Raw genomic sequence first — 15,082 nt, 5'->3', positions numbered from 1 at the left:
GACATTAATCGAGTCTTGGAGAAGGAGAACACAGTGATGAGCTCACCCATGGCCGTCTTTTCTCGATCGATCGGTGGAGGACGAAATCAGGGAAAAAGAACCAAAAAGAATTGGCAAAAGCCATAAAAAAAAAAAAAAAAGACCAGATACGTTGCGTCTTGCGATTTGCGAAGTGATTCAGAAGATGTAGGCTTCGTTTGGGTAGTCAAAGGCAAGTCAAAGCAGAAGGAGGCAAAAAAAACCCGAAAACAAAAAGAAAAACCCCAAAATTTACCCTTTTTCGACCCCCAATTCAAAATCGATTTTTGACCGGATTTGGTCGACTCTTAGATAAAAGGATTTTTACTATCACTTGAACCGGATACATGTCCAATTTCCTGTTCAACCGGTTGGACGGCCAATCTAAGTTTAAAAACATGGCTTAGCACCAAAAAGCATTTTAGTAGTTCAAAAATACAACAATTTCAAGGCTAAATTTGGAACATTGGGTCATCTGTAAATCAGTTAACCATCATCAAAGTGGTGTTTTTTAAAAAAAAATTCAATTTTGGGTATACATAATTAACTAATCTAATCCAGATATCTGTGATAATAGATTTTGAAGACTCATTTTCTATCCAGTTAGTTATATGTTTAATTAAAAATAGATTAAAAAAACCCTTACCTCCCCTTTTTGTCAAATATAGTATACAAGCTGAAAAGAAATGATAAAACCAAATAATCTAGCCATACAAGATATCATGTCAAAAGCTCGTAAAAAATCTAATTGTAGTATGTCATTTCCAATATCTGTCACCAATATCAGTCACATGACTAATCTAATTTCATGAACTTTAATAGCACAGTTTACTAAATACATCCAAAGGACATAACTTTTCTCTTTGCTTGAATAATTTGGGTTAAAAGTGTTAACTTTTTCAAGAATATTTTGTTACTAATAAAAAAATTATTTTGTTAATCTAATGAATTTAGGTTTTTTTTTTTGTCAAAATAACGAGTTTAGGTTAATTGAATAATAAAATTAGGTAGTAAATTCATTTGTGAATTTATAGTTTAGACAATGAAGCATGTGAATTTATTTGTGAATCCAGGCAGAACAACTGGCTGTTGAAACTTGAAACTCACATAAGATTTTACTTTCACGTCGTTGAAGTAGAAAAAAGTACATCATACCCGGGGTATCCACCATATCCACCGCCGGCCACGGTACTTGGATTCTTCCGGGCCATTAGTACTCTTCTTTGCTGCATTGGCTGCAAATGATCACGGGCTCATGCAGAATTATCTAGTTACTGCATGCATCGTAGTAAATTTTTTCCTTAAAAAAAGGAAGAAGGAAAAAAAAATTGCCTATAGTAATTCATGTTGTGCCAAAAAGTCTATATTTTGTAGGTATAAAATTGTTGAAAAAGGAAAGAATAAGTCCCTGAATAAATAGCTTACTATTTTCGGCCAAATCCGTGGCTGTCACCTCCGAGGCAATCATCAGAACTACAGCCAAAAGGCATAGGAAGAGAATTGCGTCGGAACCCATTTTTGTTTTCCTCACACAACTTGGTTTATGAACTCAAGATTTGGTATTAAAAACATTGACAAGGATGAGAAAGCTGCAGCATCTCTTCTCTTTTTATAGGGAAATTTACTTGACACGGTTCTCGAAGAGGGAAAGGTAAAAATACGCATGGAAATGTGTTGACCCCATGATTTAGATGTAGTTGAAGATATTTATGACGGCAATATGTGATAGAATATCCAACATAGACAGAGTCAAACATTTTACTTTGAGGGCAAAGGATCTATCACTCAAAATTAAGCGGTGATCACACTCTATTGCTCAAAATTAGGTCATGTTCCTAGGGTAACAAAATGGTCTGTTTCTACTGAGCATTTAGTGCAGGTATATATACAATGACATCTATATAATAGATCTAATTATGAAAGATGAGAACTGAGAATAATGCAAGTTGGAAATGGAAGGCAAGGACCACTGAATTTGGAGTCACACTGATCTTAACTAGTAATTGGCTACAAGGAAAATATGTGGTCTAATATGGATAAATTGTCTGTTCATATCATCTCATAATTTCATCTGTATGCCCATTTGAAAGTTGAAACAGTCAAATGGTCCCCAAAGTCAACCTTAGCCAAGGCAGGAAACCTTTGAAAACCAAGCTACTTATATCACATTCCTATATATCTAGAAATTTAACACAAAGAAATGTTTAACAGAGCAATAATGATTATGCGACTAAAGTTTGTACGAATGAGACAAGTATGTCCAATTCAATATGCCCATAAACTCATAAAAAGAAAAAGAAAAAACCAAATTACCCGAGTATATTAACTAAGATTTGGGGGGGGGGGGGGAGGGATAGAGGTGCAGGGCCACAAGGAGAGGATAAGGGAGCAGGAAAGGTAGCAAATACTAAACACTTGTACGTGTGAAGGTAAGTGGAGTGCGTTGGGTAATAGATGGAAAAAGAATAGGGGAAAGAGAAACAGGGGGACATTTTGACAATTTGATCGTGAGAGTAAAGGAAAGAGTGGGTAAGGGTGATTATTTTCATTTTTTACTTTTCATTTCCATTTGTGGGAATATGTGTGCAAATATAATGGGGGTATAAGAGTACTTTTGAATATTAAAGAGAGGTATGTATAATATTAAATATTAGAAGGGAGGATCTTGAAATTGTCGAAACACTTTAAGGGAGGTTTTGAAAATTAACCCTCGATTTAATCTCTTGCAAGTCGAAGAAGACATCCTTTTTTAAAAAAAAAAATTTATCTAAAATTTTTTTATGCATGATACCAGTTGAAGAACAAGTCAATGGAATCTACAAACAGTTTTGGGGGTAGGGCAACTTTGTACCCAGTACCGACATTGTATTTGTCAAACATTGTGGCAATTAGCATCATTAGTTAGATATGCAAATTTTAGCTACATAAATAGGGATAATTTTGGAAATCTCCCTTGAGATTTTGTCTAATATCACTTAGCATCCTAAAGTTGTTTTGAAAAATATCATTGGCCTCTCTTAAAATCTTTTGAAACAAACTCACCCTACATGATAAAATTATTCTTAAAATGATCATTTAAAGAAAGAAATCTATTTTTGTCCCAAATTTACCCATTTGTGTTGTCCTATCTTGAATGTTTTACCAAAATGATTTCTAACATTTATTTGCATGGGAGAACTGAAAAAGATTTGAAGGGAGTGTTGTATGCAATAATAATTGATACAATAATATTTTCTTCTATTTTTGGCATTTTCTAGATTTTTTTTACTTCCATAATTGTTAGAATAACAGAAGAAACTTAATTAAAGATTAGCATGCGAAAACAAAAAATGTTGTGAAGAGATACATTTGCATTCAACAATTATTAGATGAGCCATTTTACTTTTATAGATTTAGATTTATTATCTTCTTTTTTTTCCATATATAATGGTTAGAATAATAAGGATAATTTGATATAAAGTTGACATAGGAAAACTAATAGTCGAGAGCGGGTGTTTAGGGACATAATCACAATTAGAATCACCAAATCTTATAGAATTTATTTTTGAAATTTTTTTCGATAATTTTTTAAATAACAAGAGTAAATATAGGATTTGTATAAAAAGACAAAAGTAGGGGAAGAGGAATATTAAGCATTTTCACTGCCAACTTTTTTTTGCCTATGTAAATTTTAGTTTAGTAATGGTGATTTAATATAAAGTTCACATAGAGGGTTTAGAAATTGGAAGAATAAGGGTGCTTAAATTCAAATATAATTGTTTGAGTAGTTATTGCCTTTGTAGACTTAGATTTTTTTTTGTTCTATATGTTATTTGCTTAAATGATTATTATACTATCAAAACTAAATTGATTAATAACCGGTTATTCATAAATTGATTAAATATCTAAAATGTTTTAAGTGCAAAAATGAAAAGGATAGGCAAAGAATGGGATTCACAAGCGTGTAAAGAAATTATTTTTCTTTTCTTTTTGTAAGTGTGTAAAAAAATTCTTACTCAGTTTATTTTATGAAGTAATAACAACAACTGGGGAAAACTTTAAGGATAGAGAAAGACTGGGCATTCAAAAGTAATTTTAAATTAATCATGTTGAATGTTGATACTTTATTTTAAGTTTCCTATATATATATATATATATATATATATATATATATATGTAAAAACGAGTTTGTAGGTGACTGTTGGAAAATTTTTCATATGCCAACTTTGGGGATAATTTAGGTAGGGAAAAAATCAAATGCAAGTGATTAAGCCAAATGTGCAACGTTATAATGTATAGTTGAGTTGGGTTTGACTATTGTATCCTCCCATTTGCAATTGACATACATTCCACGTGATTTTTTTTTTTTTTTTTTTTTTTTTTTTTTTTTTAGGAAAATTGTACGAAGAACAGCTTTACTTATAAGACGAGATACAAAAACAACCACAATCCGAGACTAATAAAGCAAAACCATTCTCCTCGGAACTTCGTGGTGACTACATAGGTACTAGCTGCTTAACATTAAATACGACAGCAGAACGACAGCAGAACGACAGCCCATAAAAAAACATGGAGATTTCTAACATCTAATGGCTAAAAGGACGCAAAAGTGTGAGCCATTTTGGTGGAGACGACGGTCAGCGAGTATTTTCCTCGCGGCTTTTTCTGACTGCGCTTTGGTACTTTTCCCAAATCACCTCATCATCCATCCTGTCCAGATGGCGTCTTAGAGACGCAGCTGTTATTACAGTGACAACACTTAACGCAGCACCAACACCCACAGCTACCAACTTATGGAAGGTACTCATGGATCCTGGCGTTAGAACTCAAAAGTAACAATAACCTGGACGGAGTATCTGGGAACGGAATTAGGGCTCCAACTCACTAAGGCGGAACGACGATTTCTCTGCATACATTACATTCCACGTGATTATCAAGCTTTTAAGTGGTGTTTAAACCACTTACAAATGTAATTGCAATGCTTTTCATCTTCTTTTATAATTGCTGGGTAACTTTTATAGCTACAATAATAGAGTGTCTTAATGGTAAAGATGATTGGTTCAGGAAGCACTTAATAATGAGCATGATTGGTTTTGGTTCATATTTCCAATCCGTTACAAGTATAATTGTAGTGTTCTTCAGCTTGGCAATAATGGAGGCTTTTAATACTAAAGAATGTTGGTTCAAGTGTTTGTGCTCAATCTTTTGTTGTGGGTGTTTGGACAGGAATGCTCATTTACTTTCTCTTTTTCTCGAGTTTTGGATGTTTAACTAATACAATAAAATTTATGAGTTTTCTACTGCAATAGTTTCTCAATAGCTATTGTATGAATATGGAAATTTTGTTATGGAATACATGATACATGCATATGAATATTCGTAGGAACCTTCTTACATTTTCTAACTATATTTCCAAAAACTGATGTTTGTGGCTGTAGGTGGTTAAACTACGACTAAAGATTATCCATTGACTGCAATTTCATGACCAAGGTAGGATCTAAATCTGACATTATAGTTGATACATGTTGTTGTTGATTGGATATGGCTATGATTGTGTTATAATGGTCTAGTAACAAAGGTAATGATGTTTTTGCTATTGTTGTTGTGATATAGTGTGATTATTTACTACAATCCTATTTCTTTTACTTATAAATTTATTTTCCTTTATAAATTTGTTGATTTGGCCAATTTACTTATAATTTCATGCACTTCAATTGATTCAATTAAACCAATTACCAGACAATTCTAATTCTACTAACTTTTTTATAAATTTATTTGAATAAATATTTTATCACATAGGTTAAAACTCCCGTGCTTAGCATGGGCTTCCCCCTGGTTAACTTATTGGAAAATCAGAATTCCGATCTACTTAAATTGATTTTCACACTCATTACTCTAAAGTATTAAAAATAAATAGGAGGGATTGCACTGGTTAGCAATAGACTTGAAGACGCCATTGATGATATATTTGATATTCCTAACAATATTAACCCAAAAAACTGTGATGGTGCCTTTTTTTTCTCGTCATTAGTGGTTGTGAGAATAATAACTCTTTGATGAAAATTATTGTCTAGTGCCAAATATACATGATTTCATGCAAAATAAGCCTAAAGCAATAAAAAAAAGATATAAATTTCTTGTGTCAAATTGTAAATTTGTAGTAATATTAATATTTAAAATATGGTATTAGGCAAAATGGCCAGTAATAATGCCGCATCACTCTTTTCACCATTCTTTAAAAAGGGAGAAATGCAATTTTGATTCCCAACATTTGGTTTGTATGTCAAATTGGTCCTAATGTTTGAATCAAAACAAATATGGTCTTCAAAGTTTCTAATTTTAAGCAAATTTAGGATAATTGATAGAAATTTAACCATTCCTAATGGTCAAAATCAAATTTCTATTTTTCAATTATTTTGACTTTGCATTTTTAATCCTTAAAGTTTAGAATTCAAATCATTATAGCCCTTTAAGTTTCAAATAGTGATTTTGAGGGTTTGAAATGATACTAGACATGAATTGAGTTGAAATTGTGTTTTATGTACTAGAAAACTAATTATAAAAAAATATGAAAAGCTAAATAAACTTTTTCTTCTTCTTTTTTGTTTCTATATTTCATTTGATCATACTACAAATTTTTAACATGTATATTTTCTTTTGGATAGTTGGTCTAAGATTTGACAAAATATATCTAATTAAATCAATAATTAATTGACAGTGGGTTTTATTATTTTTTTACCCATATAGATAATTAAGCACTCAATTTAAATTTTCTCTGAAATGTAAACAATTATATGTAAAATGAAATTGATCAAAAAATTCTAATGGCCGGAGAAGGGCTTTTAGAGTCTTTTTCGCTGTCACGTTCAGGATTCAATTCTTGTGCTTAACAATTGAGAGTGCGAAAAGTGTCGAGAGAGGTGCGAGGGTTCAAGACAAAGTTGATTGAAAAAACAATTTTTTCTTTTCATTTTTTTTGGCATTTCAATTTGTTATCAATTAACTTTCAAATGAATTGGTATTTTATATAATTTTTCAAATTCTTCATTAAAAATTATGAATATAGACGAACTCATATAGATAGATTAAAATCTTATTATTGAAGTATATGATTTAGAATGAAGTCTATTCAAAAAATCATACGCGTACTTCATTTGATAATTACCTTTGCTAATTAATGTAATCACAACTGTTAACCATAACCATTCAAATCCTACCTCCACAAACCACACGACAAGTTATATAATAGTGCTAGAATAAAGTTATAATATACTAAAATTAGGATTCTTTTCTTCCTACTAGTTTCTTAAATATATTATCCATGTATTATTATTCAACATAATTCCAATTTAATTTTAATAGTTAGATATTGTAATTTTTCATTAGTTGATCTAAATCTACCTAAAATCATAAATTTTGTGAACTACATTTGTTTTGGTTGAAAGAAAGGGATAATTTCATATACCTCCCCTGAGGTTTTTGACAATCTCACTGAGCTTCTCTAAGGTTTGAAAAATTACATCTACCCCCTTGATTTGATAGTTTTAGTAACAAAACATTTAAATAATATTGATTTGGTCAAATTTTTAAATGAATACCCAAAAATGCCCTTGTGTAATGAGTTTTAATTTATTTTCCTATACAATTATAAGATTATCTAGTATAATTATAAGAAATATGTGCCAAAATTTTCATGTCCATACCTACTATTGATAAACAACTATAATAATAAGAATTAATTTTCTATACAATGACAGCATATACATTTTCACCATTAGATGCACGACACATAATTTGAACTTGAATTTGAAATCTAAATTTTGCATATGTAATGGAAGAACGGCCACTTCCGGGCCACTTGGCCGCACGCGGTGCCGTCACGGGGATGAACGACCGTCTTGCGGCCTAAGGCTCACCGCCTAGTCTCGAGAACGACCGTCGTGCGTTTCTTCACGTCATTGGTGGAATTTCATGCACGTGCGGCTAGGACCAACGGGGAGTCATTTCTAGGCCGTTTCCTAGCCAACGCAATGAAACGTCTGCGTGCTAGGCCGTTAAAGGAAGAACGGCTGTCGTGCATTTCTTCTTGTCGTCGGTGGAACATCTCGCCCATGGCGAGACCGTTTCCGTGCCAGCGCAAGTGTACGGTGGCGTGCTTCACTGTTAATGGAAGAACAGCCACTTCCGGGCCACTTGGCCGCACGCGGTGCCGTCACGGGGATGAACGGCCGTCATGCAGCCTAAGGCTCACCGACTAGCCTCGAGAATGACCGTCGTGCGTTTCCTCATGTCATCGGTAGAATTTCATGCATGTGCGGCTAGGACCAACGGGGAGTCATTTCTAGGCCATTTCCTAGCCAACGTAATGAAACGTCCGCGTGCTAGGCTGTTAACGGAAAAACGGTGTCGCACATCCAATTGTGATAGTGTATACACTTTCAGTGTATATAAGATTTATTCTAACAATAATTTTATCACTATGATAGGATACTTTTGATGGTATTTTATTATGGATTTAGATTTATAAGATAGAAAAAAAATGTTGAAATAATCCATTTAGAGATTATCATAATTTAGTAGTGGGAGTTTATGAATTTTTTGAATAGTGAGATTATCATAATTTAGTAGTGATTTTGGGCTATTTCTTTTTTATTTATTGTTAATTTTAATACCAAAAAATAGAAAAAAGCAGTAAAAACATTGGATTACATATAATTTAACTCATCAAAAAAATCACTAGTTCGACAATTGGTTACAATAGAAACTAGAGGGAATAGTAGTAGTTCTATAATTTTATTGGCAAAAAATAAAAAAAAATGAACAAGAAGAAAAAATAATGAAAAAATAATTTTGAAAGTCTTTCTAAATATAAGAAATACCAAATAAGGGAATTTCAGTAAAATATTTAAGGGTAGTATTATCATCTTAAATGATAAGGGAGGTATGTGTAATTTTTAAAAGTTCAGGGAGCTAAATGAAATTGTTATAAATCTCAAGGGAGGTTTCTGAAATTATCCCTAAAAGAAAAACACCGCAAAACCAAAATAGGTGTGCCTGGAAATATTCGTCGGGAAAATTTTATGGATTCTTTAAAGAGTAAAAACAAGTATCACTTATCAGTCGGCACATACAAATTCAACTTTTGCTAGACCAATTGATTCGTTACATTAGACATGGAGTGACCCACCGATTCGCTGCTTTTTACGACACTGATTCCTTCTTCCTTAATTACTACCGGCACGAGACAATGAGACGATATGAATTACTATAAATTTCCGCCTTATAGGCAACGTAGGTCAACCATTAAATTCTGCAAGTTGGTATAATGACTGAAACGTGTCCGGGAAGAAAAACCATCTTATCACTATTGACTATTGAGTTCACATTCCTTAATTTGATGGGCTTGCTTGCCAAATTCATTCCGTTTTACTTTTGATGTATTAATCACTTACTGCACAAGAGTGACTAGACTAAGTGCATATGGTGTATCCTCATTTAATTCTTTGTTTTTGGAAAGAAATAAATCAAATCAATCGCTCAAGATACAACCCTATTTACATTTATACGGCTGACATCTGTTCGACCTTTCTCCGCCACTATTTAATCTTCCCACTCCTCTCTTCCTCCCTTACCCTCCCACTAGCAAAGCCCCCTATGGTTTCTTCCTCCATAGCCAATCCACCTCCTCCCTTTCTCCACCCTTGTCTAGGGCTCTAGGCGTACCACTTCCAATTCCTCCCTATTTGCTCTTCCCCCCCACTAACAACCCCTCTTCATTTCTTCTCTGTGTTTGATTGTTGTTGCATAGACCAATTGACTGAAAACAATTTGTGCGTGCTGCAATTAGGTTCCTTGACATGTTCTTTTGTAATGCAAAATGTAACATAATAATACAGCCCACCATTCTTCTTTGAACCTATTCCAAAGTTTGGCATGTTCTTCTTCGTTTCTTTTCTGTCTCAAAAAATGTTTGACTCGTTTAATCTACTTTTTTTTTTTTGGGCAAGAATTTTTTTTTTGGGCTACTTGTTCAATCAACATGTAATAAATATAAACCATCGTAGTCACTTCAAAGTCAAAATTGGCGATATATAATACTTGGACATATTCGCGAGTGCAGGACATTAATCTTATCCTCTTCAGAATGCATAAATTCTCTGTCTCAAGACATAAGAAATGCAGTCGTTGCTTTTGGTACGTATCTCTAATTCTTTACTTTGATCCACTAAAGGGACTGCAAATTACGTTGATATGGACTCTGTGCCGATTGCAGTTGCCATCTGTTCAACGCCCAACTACATCGTGGGCCAACGCCACGACCCTTTTGAAGGGAATGTGGCATAGATTTTCCTATAAATAGCGGTCAAGCTTTCTCATCCTTCCCAAAATCAGTTTTCAATACATAAAATACCTTGACAAAAAAATGAGTCCCAAGACAATGCTTTTCCTTTGCATGTCCCTGGCTATAGTTCTAATCATTAGCTCAGAGGTGGCTGCTAGGGATTTGGCTGAGACTTCCAATTGAGTTGATAATTGTGAGATTTTATTCTCTAACTCAAGTTCCAATTTTCTTCTTAACTGCCTTAATCTGTGTGCACAGCATGTGTTAATTTAAAATTAAGGACCATAGAAATTAACATTTCAAGTTATGTATCAATTTTGGCGGTAAATGTGTAGGATCCGAGTACTAAGAAACATAGCTGAGGTGTACTTTAAAGTTTAAATACACCTTAGATACCGTGTCCACATGGTTGTTAAATCTTACAAGAAGTGGATCTTGGGGAGTAGTAGTTAGCAACTAGAATAAATTCTTGTCCCTTTACTTTTAGTATAATTTTTTTTATTATTCTAACATGTCTGTATAGATGAAATATCACTCTTATTCAAATTTGAAATTTTCATTTTGTACATATGACATGTATCAAATCCTGCTGGCATTTAAAAAAAAAATCAATAATCATGTAAGATTAAACTTAGTAACTACGGTTTGAGATGATAAAACTAGCTATCGATCCATAGTGATGAATCATTTTTAAGTTTTTATAAAATATTTTCACTCACACATTAAAAGGAAAATTTTCAATTGGCTATAATATTTTCAATGAGGTATTTGGTGAACTAGAAGCATGTAGACAAGCTGGTGCAAATTTCACAATTCCAAATTGCCAGTATAGAAATTAACCTGCATGCCCTATTTATCTTCATTGCAGCCAAGACAGTTGCGACAAATGGTTTAGAAGAAGCCAAGTACCCTGGAGGCTATGGAGGGTACCCCGGAGGAGGGTATGGAGGATAACCAGGTGGCGGGTATGGGGGCTATCCAGGAAGAGGTTATGGTGGATATCCTGGGGGTGGATATGGAGGGTATCCCGGTCGTGGCGGTTATGGTGGATATTGCCGCTTTGGGTGCTGCGGCCGAAGTTATTACGGCGGCGGCTGTAGGTGCTGCTATCATCCTGGTCAGGCTGTGGATACTAAGCCTGAAAACTAAAAAAGCCACCTTCTAGCTCGGTAATGAAACAGGCTCAGTGTGATAGTATGTACTTTGTCGTGTGAAATACAATTAAGGGCTTGATTAGTGTTTTGTAATATGCAGTTTCTACGTATTTGCTTGCTAGTTCAATATTTCAGTTGTGTTAATTAATGTGCAATTATGTGTCTCTTTTATGAGCACTCTTGGTGTGATGGAAAAATATTCTTATCCAATATGAGGTCATTTTAGTAGCTTTGCACAGAAAAATGTTTAATGTTAGTATTTCGGAGATACAACAAAATCAAGGCTAATCACGGTTAATTTATCTGTAAATCAGTAAACCATCATGTAATCAAAGTGCAATTTATTTTTTCCATTTTTCTATTTTTTTGGGTTTACTTAATTAACCAATCTAGTTCAGGTATTTGTGATAACAGATTAGACAAACTCACACTCTATTGGGTTTGGTTATATGTCTGACTAAAAATATTTTAAACAAAATTCTTACTTGTCTATGCGTCGAATGTAGTATACGAGCTGAGCAGAAATAATAAAACCAAAATTATTATACCAGCTATACCAAAAATCCTCTTAAAAGTATACAGCAGATTTTGTTGATGGACTAACACCACTTTGTAGCCTCGAACTTGTATCAGTTTCCCTTGACTAGTATGTGAAAGACTAAATATTGTGCTATTGGCAACTATAAAAAAAAAAAAAAAAAAAAAAAACGGTAGAGTATACAGAATTTAAGACTTCGGGATAACACTTGCACATCTGCATGTTTCGAAGGCAAAATAATGGTTTTTATAAAAACATTAGGACTATCTAATCTCATGAACTTTAGCAACACAAAAACCTAATTAATCTCAAAAAACAAACTTTGTCCTTTTTGAAGTTTGTTGCACAATAGCCCATTCATAAATTGATCTATTCATAATTGATCATATTCCATTCATAAATGATCATATATATATATATACACACACTAGGGTTTGCTTCCCACGCAAGGCGTGGGAGCTTTAGACCTGTTATTAAGTTTCCCTACCATGCAAAAGCAATATACATTAGTTGATAAGAGTAGCAATATACAAAAGATGGGGGTACTGCAGTAGTTATACAAAAGAGGAAAGCAATAGCTTATTCAAAAGATATGGCACAAGATAGTCAAGCATGACATGAGATTGTATGCTTATGATTCAAAAGGAAGAGGAAGGCATTCTATTTGTATATTTTGCAGCATTAGTCTTGCTTCTTGGATGATGTAACACGTAGTTTCTTTGTGGGACTTTCTGCAATTTTGAGTGATTCAAGGAGGTTGCTGTGAAGCACATCTGATGTAGCTTTTGGTGGAACTTCAGTAGAAGCTTGAGCAATTGCAGGTGAAAGGTCAACTATTAGTAATTTAGTAGAAACTTGAGCAATTTCTTCACGCGCCTTTGTGCTTTCATGTGGAACCATTGGTTGGTTTTCGTTGATTGGTGGCACTGCAATGTGTTTTGGATCAATCTTGTGGGCTATGATAGCAGTGCACCTATCATTGTTGAATGTGGTGTAGTTTGTTGTTGCCTTCTTCAGGAAACAAGCAATGGTAGTTTTGTTGATTGATTATTCAATGATGTCGTAGAGCATAGTATTCTGTTTAATTGAGTAGACATTCAGAATAGAGGTTGTTTTAGTGATTGTAAAGGAAGGATTGTATTTTGTATACCTGATTCTCTTGTTTCTGGAGATCTGTTATGCTGAAGGGGAGCAGTTGTTCTGCATTTTGCGCATAAAGGTCAAGCGTGAGAGTTCCTAAGTTGTCTGTAAGCTGTATTGTTAGCTTGCACCTGTTATTGAGTAATGGGTAAGTTATTAGTTGCTGTAGTATTGAGTAATTAGTATTGGAATTGGACATATTGAACCTTGTGACAACATTGATGTGCTTCTGGCAAGAGGTACAAATAATTGGCCAGTTAGGTTGTGATCTGAGGGACTTGTGACATTGGGGACAAGCATAGTACCACAGCTTTTGGCTCTTGTCTAGCAGTGTGGTTCTTCCTTGTACCGAGTATGTTTTTTGTTGTGGAAAGCTCAGAAAGTCTTTGATTGTAGTTACATCTTCAGCATCAGGAATTGGAAGCAGCTTAGCTCTATTGAGAAAGGCTCTTTGTGCTTTGAGGTTTGGAATGATAGCTTGATTTTTTGTTGTCCTGTTGATTGTATATATGAGTAATGAACAAGAAAGGATAATAATCACAATAATCTAATTAGTTACCATTGGTTTAGCAACACGGATTCTTCGAGGGGTAGATTGATGAGAAGTGTTGTTGTAAACTTGGTGGACATGGTCATAGCTATTTATTTGATTTGTTAGTATGACTATTGTAAGTATAGTAGTTTGTTGTATATGGAGTAGAGTATAGTAAGGATTGAGAATAATACCGTGGTAAGAAGTGACTTTTATTTTGATGGCTGCAAGTATTGGTCGAGTGTGGATTTTGTCATCCAATATTTGTCCTTCTTCTGCTTCGTAATCGCCCCACAGAGTCAGTGCTACAGGGATAGAGCTGTATGTAGTTTTGTTAGATAGTGTATGCATAATGGTATAGTTGTTATCACTGGTACAGAATGAGTATATAGTTAAGTCTTACTTGTGATCGATCAGCACAATTTCTCTAGTCGGGACTGGTGTTTTATTGCTTCTTGGTTCAACATGGATGATGATTCCTTTCACATCTTATTTCAGAATGCATATGTGAGCATTAATTCTAAGAATACTGATTGAGCAAAAAGTGGTTGTAATGTTTAGATGCTTACTTATCTCAGTGTTGTCATCTATATGGCAGTGGAGCTTGTTGAAAGAGGTAAATGTGAAGATAGGTGGGAAAGTTGGTGGCTCCGGTTCATCTACTGCCTGGACAACTAATAAATTGTCTATTATCCACATGCATTCGTTTTCCTTGGTGCAGTATCTCTCATCAGTATATTGAATTCTAGCATTTGAGATGATATATCTTTTTCCTGGGATGAAGAATCTTTTGAAAAAGTTGATGTCTGAACCATAGATCAGGGCATTTAAGCTGTTTCTCTGTTTCAAAATATTGATGTCATAGTATTTATGTATATAGTTAATAAAATAGTATGTGAATAAATTTTTGTAGCTCAGTATCAAGGAGTATCATCCTTTGATATGGATTCCCTGCTTTAGAAATTTTTCGCTTTAGCTTTTCAGCCACTTGGATTATTGCATTCCAATTTTTTGTTTTTGGCTTAAGATTGTTGAAAGTTAAGAAGTTGCGGTCCATTGTTAAGCTTCATCAAGAGATATCAAGAGGTATAATTGCAAAAAATACAAAAATATACAATAGCAGGAGATATCAAGAGATATTTGGAATATGAAGAGGTATAAAGTTACAAAAATTGAGTGTAAGTATTAATTTGAGTTTTGAAGTTGGTGTTCATGAGTATGAAGGATCGAGCAATATGTGTATAAGCTCAATGGCTTAGTTGTAGTTTACATACCTGATTGTAGAATCCAGTGTTGCAGGTGATGAGAGAAAAGGAGAGGGAGACAGCCTGCTTTTTAAAAAGGAAGTTAAAAGTGATAAGAGCACAATTGAAATGACG

At 33.8% G+C, this 15,082-nt stretch overlaps 1 long non-coding RNA gene across 1 annotated transcript; it reads left to right on the top strand.

Moving 5' to 3' along the window:
* Window positions 1-10,394: 10,394 nt before the first annotated feature.
* LOC140038047 (uncharacterized) lies at window positions 10,395-11,721 on the top strand. The gene is made up of 2 exons (XR_011841860.1): window positions 10,395-10,532; window positions 11,208-11,721. It is a non-coding gene; the product is annotated as an uncharacterized lncRNA (long non-coding RNA).
* Window positions 11,722-15,082: the final 3,361 nt, after the last annotated feature.

This window comes from Coffea arabica, chromosome 3c (genome assembly GCF_036785885.1).
Source record: "Coffea arabica cultivar ET-39 chromosome 3c, Coffea Arabica ET-39 HiFi, whole genome shotgun sequence".
Classification (NCBI taxonomy): Eukaryota; Viridiplantae; Streptophyta; class Magnoliopsida; order Gentianales; family Rubiaceae; genus Coffea; species Coffea arabica.
This window is presented reverse-complemented; position numbering and strand designations above follow the sequence as displayed.